Raw genomic sequence first — 7,769 nt, forward strand, 5'->3', positions numbered from 1 at the left:
AATCTTCCATGGGCTGATGAAAAGAATGTGTATTCTGCAGTAGCTGGATGACATGTTCTATAAATGTCCATTATGCCTATTTGGTCTAGTATGTGGTTTAATGTTTCTTCGATGATTTTCTGTCTGGATGATCTGTCTGCTACTGAGAATGGGGTGTTGAAGTCCTCCACTGTTATTGTATTGCAGTCTCTCTCTCCCTTTAAATCTATTAATGTTTGCTTTATATACTTGGATACTCTGGTGTTGGGTGCATACATATTTATTATTGTTATATACTCTTGCTGAAATGACCCCTTTACCATCACATTGTTATATCCTCTTGCTGAAATCACTCCATTTATCATTACATAGTGGTTTTCTTTGACTTCTTATAGTCTATTCTTTTTGTTTTTTGTTTGTTTTTTTAATTGAGGCTGAGTCTTGCTTTGTCTCCCAGGCTGGAGTGCAGTGGCATGATCTCAGCTCACTGTAACCTCCACCTCCTGGGTTCAGGTGATTCTCCTGCCTTAGCCTCCAGAGTAGCTGGGATTACAGGCATGTGCCACCACACCCAGCTAATTTTTGTATTTTTAGTAGAAATGTGGCTTCACCATGTCGGCCAGCTGGTCTCGAATTCCTGACCTCAGGTGATCCGTCCGCCTTGGCCTCCCAAAGTTCTGGGATTACAGAGGTAAGCACCCAGCCAGACTTGTAGTCTGTTTTATCTGAGTTAAGCATGGCTTCTCCTGCTCTTTATGCTTTTCACTTGTATGGAATATCTTTTTCCATCATTTCACTGTAACTCTATACTTTGCACTCTGCACTTTAACTCCATCCCCACAACACTGATTTTTGGTTGTCTCAATTTACATATTTTAACATTGTCTATTTCTTAACAGGTTGCTGCATCTATTACTGTTTTCAATAGATTTAGGCTTCATACTAGAGTTATGAGTGGATTGCACACCGTAATTACAGTATTAGAATATTTTGAATGTATCTGTGCACTCACTTTTACCAGTACATTTTATACCTTCAACTTTTCTTGGTGCACATTAGTGGGTGATACGGTTTGGCTCTGTGTCCCCACCTAAATCTCATGTTGAATTGTAATATCCAACGTTGAGGAAGGGACCTAATGGGAGGTGACTGGATCACGGTGGCAGATTTCCTCCTTTGCTGTTCTCGTGGTAGTGAGTGAGTTCTCATGAGATCTAGTTGTTTGAAAGTATGTAGCACTTCCCCCTTCACTCTCTCTCTCTCTCTCTCTCTCTCTGTCCTGCCAGCTATGTAAAGATGTGCCTGCTTCTCCTTCACTTTCTGCAATGATTATAAGTTTCCTGAGGCCTCTGCAGCCATGCTTCCTGTATAGCCTGTGGAACTGTGAATCAATTAAACCTCTTCTGTTTACAAATTACTCATTCTTGGGTATGTCTTTATAGCAGTTGGACAATGGATTAATACAGTGGATTTTTTTTTCATGTTGAAGAATTCTCCTTAGCATTTCTTGTAAGACAGGTCTGGTGGTAGTAAATTCTTTCAGCTTTTGTTTGGGAAAGAATTAATCTCTCTTTCATATTGAAAAGATAGCTTTGCTGGATATGGTATTCTTAGCTGGCAATTTTTTGTGTTTGAGCACTTTGAAAATGCCAACCCACTCCCTCCAGGCCTATGTGGCTTCCATTGAGAAGTCTGCTGCCAGATGAAATAGAGCTCCTTTATGTGTTATTTGCTTTTTTTCAATTGTTGCTCTTGGGATCCTCCTTTGTCCTTGACCTTTGAGACTTTGATTATTATATTGGGATAGTCTTACTTGGGTCAAAACTGTTTGTTATTCTCTGACCTTCCTGTGCCTGGATATTTGTATCTTTCTCAAGTTTTGAAAAGTTTTCTATTACTATTTCCTTGAGTAAGCTTTCTACTCCCTGCTCTTGCTCAACTCTCTCTAGAACACCAATCATTCTTACATTTGAAGTCTTTTGAGGTAATTTTCTATATCTTGTAGGCAACCTTCATTTCTTTTCATTCTTTTTTCACCTCTATGTATTTTCATATGGCCTGTTTTTAAGCTAATTGATTCTTTCCTCTGCTTGATCAATTCTGCCATTTCCTCCTATACCTTCTTCTTTTGTTTTTCTGCCTCCTCTTTGTCTTCCCCTTCAACCTCCTCTCCTCTTTGTCTTCTTCATCTGGAACACTGAAGCTAATCCATCTTGGAAAGAGCTACTCCCCTTAGTTCCCCTTCATGATCCATAAAGGAAAGCTTAGAGCCTCTCATTCTATGAATTTAGGGGTCTTTGTATCTTTCAGCAACACAGATGACCTCATGATGATGTCTTCTTCCTCTGAGGGTCCTAGGGCCCTTCACTAAATGTCATCTCCATTTAGCCACATTCCCTCACAATAGTATAATGTGAAGTGAGTTGTTAGAACCAGCAAAAGGGAACGGATTAGGGTATCAGTTTTTTCAAGCCACAAGAGTCCAAAATGGAGCTGTCAGCATCAGTAAAGAATAGTTGGCCAGGAGCAGTGGCTCACGCCTGTAATCCTAGCAATTTGGGAAGCCGAGGCAGGCAGATCACGAGGTCAAGAGATCAAGACCATCCTGACTAACATGGTGAAACCCCGTCTGTACTAAAAATACAATAACAAAATTAGCTGGGCGTGGTGGCGGGCGCCTGTAGTCCCAGTTACTCGAGAGGTTGAGGCAGAAGAATGGCGTGAACCCGGGAGGTGGAGCTCACAGTGAGCCGAGATCACACCACTGCACTCCAGCCTGGGTGACAGAGTGAGACTCTGTCACAAAAAAAAAAAAAAAAAAAAGAATAGTTGTTTTGCTACAAAGAAAAAGATCTTCCTCAAAGCAGATACTAAAGAAATCCAGATAAATATCTCGAAAGTGTCACCTCTTCAACTAATGACAATCCTCAAGCAAACCCAGACTTATAGTCATTCTCCATGCATTAGGAAAGATTTTCAATGAGGAAGATTCTGAAACTGTGCCATCTTACCAAGAACCCTTCTCTGAAATGCTGAAGGCAGCTCTACAGGATGACATAACTGTGGTTCTGCTTAGGGTCATGGAACTGACAGACCTCCCTACAAATCCTCTCAGGAAGAATTATGAATAATAACTACCATTTATTAAGAACTTACCAAGTATCAAGTACTAAATGCTTTATTATATAATACAACAACCCCATGAGATAGGAATTCTTACAACCATTTTACAGATCAGGAAACTGGGTATCAGAGGGTTCAAGTGATGTGTTCAATAAATAAAATGAATAGTCCGCCTGGGATTTGAACCCAAAGCTCTTTGATTCCCAAACCCAAGCTATGAATCAGTAAGCCAGGCAACAAAGAAGCCCAAGCGAGTAAGTACAACAGAGTGAGTGAGTGTTGGATAGCACTAGTAGGTAATACTTCATGGAGGAGGTGAGATTTAATCTGTACCAATAAAACTTTGATTAGAAAGGAGGAGGGGAAAACCATTCATGAGCATTCATCTCTTCCATTACTATACAAGTGTCTTTTTAGGTATGGATAGTGTGGTCATTGTCATGTTATACTATTGGCAAGGCTATTTCTCTGTAAGTGAAGGAGCAAGATTTTATCCAAAGGGTAAAATATTGGATCATTTCTTCAATAAACAACTGAATGACAGTTAGGTCCCAGGAATGGTGCAAGGTACTGGGCTTAGGAAACCTTACATTCAAGATACATGCTGTGCAGTGAAGGTTACAAACATTTATGATGCAGTAGGAGTACTGAGGTAGAGATAGACAGAAGATACTTTGGAAACATAAAGAACAACTAATGTGGACTGGAGGATGAGGAAAAGCTTCTTTCTAACATCTTATTTACATCCTTCTTGGTACACTTTGGCTAGAGGGGGTGACACATGGACTGAACATTTGATCAAATAAAGTGTGAGTACAGGAGAATGGAATGGCAAAGATGGGGGGAGGAGGCTCTAGGCAAAGGAAGCTATACCACATTAGGGTACTCCCATGGGATTTTAGTTAACTGTTGCTGGAGTAAATCACTCTAAACCTTAGTGGCTTAACACAATGATGTATTATTTTTCATGAGTTATAGGCAGATTGGGCAGTTCTATTGGTCCCACTGGGCTCACACCTGGCAGGTGGGTGGGAGGTGGGCTATGCTGAGACTACTGGGATAGCTGGGACTCTCTTTCCATGGTCTTTCATTCTGGGTTTTCTCATGTCATGGGGTTGCCAGGGCACCATTCCAAGAGCAAAGGCCAATGCTATAAGGCCTCTTGAGGTTTAGGCTCCAGAATTTGCACAACATCACTGCATCTGCAATCTATTGATCAAAGTAATTGCCAAGGCCAGCTCAGAATCAGAGTGGAAAGAGGAGCTGCAAAGAAGTTGTGGCCATATTTAATCTCCCATACATGTCACACCATGTCATCACCTCTGAAACACTACATTCAAATATCCTACTTTCTAATCCCAGTCACCCATTCTTTCTGCATTTGTATCTGCCTCTTCAAGACTTCCAGTCTCTGATCTCTCCCTCTTCCCAGCTTCTTTCTAACCTTTCTTTTCTGTCAATGCAAGTAGCTGATCTTCTGAGCTCTCCTCTTACCTGACCCCATCATTCCTACCCAGGGGGTGGGGGTGGAGGTTAGACAGGGCTGAAATCACACAATCAGGAAGAAATCACATAAGCTACATAGATTGGCAGACTGGTCTCATCTAGTCTCATACCTCTGCTCTCAGCTTTACCTGTCAATGTTTTCACCTGTTCCAGGTCAGTTCTTCTCCATCTAAAGTCAGCCCAAACCACTGCTCTACAATCTCCTTACTCAAGCCTAGGCTCTCATTCTTAGCAGACAGTGCTATCCCCTACTTCACTACTGAGACAAAAGTTATCAGACATGACCTCTGAACTTCCTATTCTCACCTACAGAAATATCTACTTCACCTTTTCCCTTCAGTCTCAAAAGATGAGGTTTCTCCTTGTCTGATTTAGATCTTAAACCCTCTGCTGTGCCCTTCGCCATAGACCTGCATTTGAATTCAGGGATTCTGAGTTGAAGACAGAGAGAGTAAGTAACTGGTGGCAAGAGGGCAGAAACCAAGACACACAGAGAGAAAGAAGCAATAGACAGAAGCCATGAGGCAGGAAGAGTAATTAATAAGCAGCAACCGAGAAGAAGCAGAGGCTCTGAGTCATCTGAAGCAACAAGGCAAACAGAAGTCAAGAGAAGGTGATTGTCAGAGACAGGCCTAGTCAAAACAGAGACAGGCACCACCAAAGTCAGTACAAATGGCAGACACAACAAGAGGGAGCTACAGACCCATGGCCGGGCTGGAAGCTCACTGGCTATGTCACTTCCCAAGCTCCATTCCTGCTTTGTGAGCCCCATTCTGTGGTGTTCCTTGGTCCTTGTGAGGTCTTGATGCACAGGCAAGATTTCTGTTTTTATTATTCTCATAGGTTACGTCTAAAGCCAGAAGAGAAAAAATCTGTTTCCTGCTCAGGGAAAAGTATATTAGAAGAAAATCATGTGGTTTTTCTATTACTTAGAAAATACAAAGCTCTTCCATAATATAACAGGTTTTCAGGGTCCTCAGAGTCCCCAGATTCTAATATCTATAAGCATCCTTCTTAATATGCTTTGGTTTCTTCCTCTACTCTCAAACCCCAACTATTTTTCCCAAGTGTATACATGGTTACCTCAACAAAGATGAATAAGGTGATATTTATAAAGAAAGATCTTTTCCTTAATAAGCTATATAAATAACAACAGCCGTAAGAAAGCCCCTAGGAGATACTGATTCTCAGAACTCCCAAGAGGTTTCCTTCCTTTAACATTAAGTAACAGGGAAGGAAAAATCTTGGCAACAACAGATGGGTGTTCCATCTTCAGGAACAGAACTTTTTATTCCAAACTCTCAATAAGCCAAAACTAATTGACCCATGTAGCTGGTCCAGAACCAAATTGAATTAGGATAGTATTCTCCAGTAGCATAGCCAAAAGCTTAAAGTTAATACTACAAAGAGATACATGGCCTAATGTTTTATACCACCACTTTTATCTTGAAAATTTTTGATGCTACCCATTGTCTACAAAATAAAACTCAAATCTTTACCTGTTGTTGAATGTCTTATATAATGTGGATCCAATCTACATTTGACATTTCATATCAGGACTTTTTCCATATGTTGGCCCCCTTTCCTGATGTTCTTGCTTTTGGTGACACCATTTCCCCACCAAGAAGGCAATCCTTCCTTCCTCTCTTTGAAACTGGCCCAACTGCCCCATAGAAATAATATTTACAAGTTTTTGAGTAAACATAGAAAGTGACCCTCCATCTTAAAACTTGAAACTTACATTTAACTGAGTTCCTTCCTCAGGAAACTGACCCTCAGACAAGTGACTGAAATGTACTAGATCACTGCATCCAGACAATGAGATGTCAGATCCCTCATTCATTGTGATTGCTTCCTTACCCCTCCCTAGTTCCTGTTTTCCCGTCTCCTTCAATATGTATACATCCCAATTTTGGTCAGCCTAGAAGATAGATTTGGAACTTTATCTCCCATTCTCTGTGGCTATGGCTATAGTACCTGATTAAAGCCTTCTTCCTTGGCAATACTTGTTGATTCAGTGATTGGCATTCTGTGCACTGAGCAGCAAGACCTAGACCATATCCCTGGCATTTCAGTAACATCTTAAGTTGTGCCCAACCCTCAAGATTCAGCTCAAGTCCACCCGAGCCCTGGTTCTCCAAACTCTTATATTTTCTTCCTTCTCTGAATCTTATAAGGGTATTTGGTTTTCCGCACTTGGGCCTTTTTATGCACCACCTTGGTTTTTTTTTTTTTTTTTAATGCTCTTTCTGTCTTATGTGTGTCCAGTGAGACTGCAAACTCCTTTAGGGCAGGAACAAATAGTCTCTATCCTAAATTGTTCTCTTCTTGGCTCAAGAAATGCAGCTGCCTCTGTTAAGTGTTTTCTAATGTAGATGACTTGGATGCCTTAGATGTTCTAAACTTGTATACAAGTTTGTAGAGGACTATCAGAACACTCAATATACAGAAATGTGGCCAACCAAACTAATTTTTCCTGAACTTTGTTCTATTCATTATCACTCCTCTCTCAACCCTCTGCCTCTTCACAGTCTGCCTCCATTCTGCTTATACAGTTGCTTTTTGACTGTCAATCTCCCATATATTATGTAGCTGTTCTCCAGATCCAAGGTATATTAGTTCCACCAATACCAACAGATAACTCTGCCGGTTATTAGTATGGTGCCACTGGGTTTAAGAATAAATGAACTTACCAGTCTTTCTTGTTATATTACTATTACCTAAGATAATGACAAAATAGGTCAATAAATAGTTGACAATTAAGTAAAAATTTGATGAGTCTTCTACATGCTTAAAATCCTTTTTGGCCAGGCACAGTGGCTTATGCCTGTAAATCCGGCACTTTGGGAGAACAAGGTGAGAGGATCCCTTTGGCTTAGGAGTTCAAAACCAGCCTGGGCAACATGGCGAAACCCCTTCTCTACAAAAAAAAAAAAAAAATTAGCCGGGCATGGTAGTGTGTGCCTGCAGTCCCAGCTACTTTGGAGGCTAAGAGGTGGGAGAATCATTTGAACCCAGGAGGTGGAGGTTGCAGTGAGCCAAGCATGCCACTGCACTCCAGCCTGGGTGACAGAGTGAGACTCTGTCTCAAAAGAAAAAAAAAGTTAAACAATTTTTGTTTCAAAAATGTTAGTTTTTTGGGTTTTTTTAATCTTTAGTAG

Source organism: Trachypithecus francoisi, unplaced genomic scaffold (assembly GCF_009764315.1).
Source record: "Trachypithecus francoisi isolate TF-2019V2 unplaced genomic scaffold, Tfra_2.0 Lachesis_group19, whole genome shotgun sequence".
Classification (NCBI taxonomy): domain Eukaryota; kingdom Metazoa; phylum Chordata; class Mammalia; order Primates; family Cercopithecidae; genus Trachypithecus; species Trachypithecus francoisi.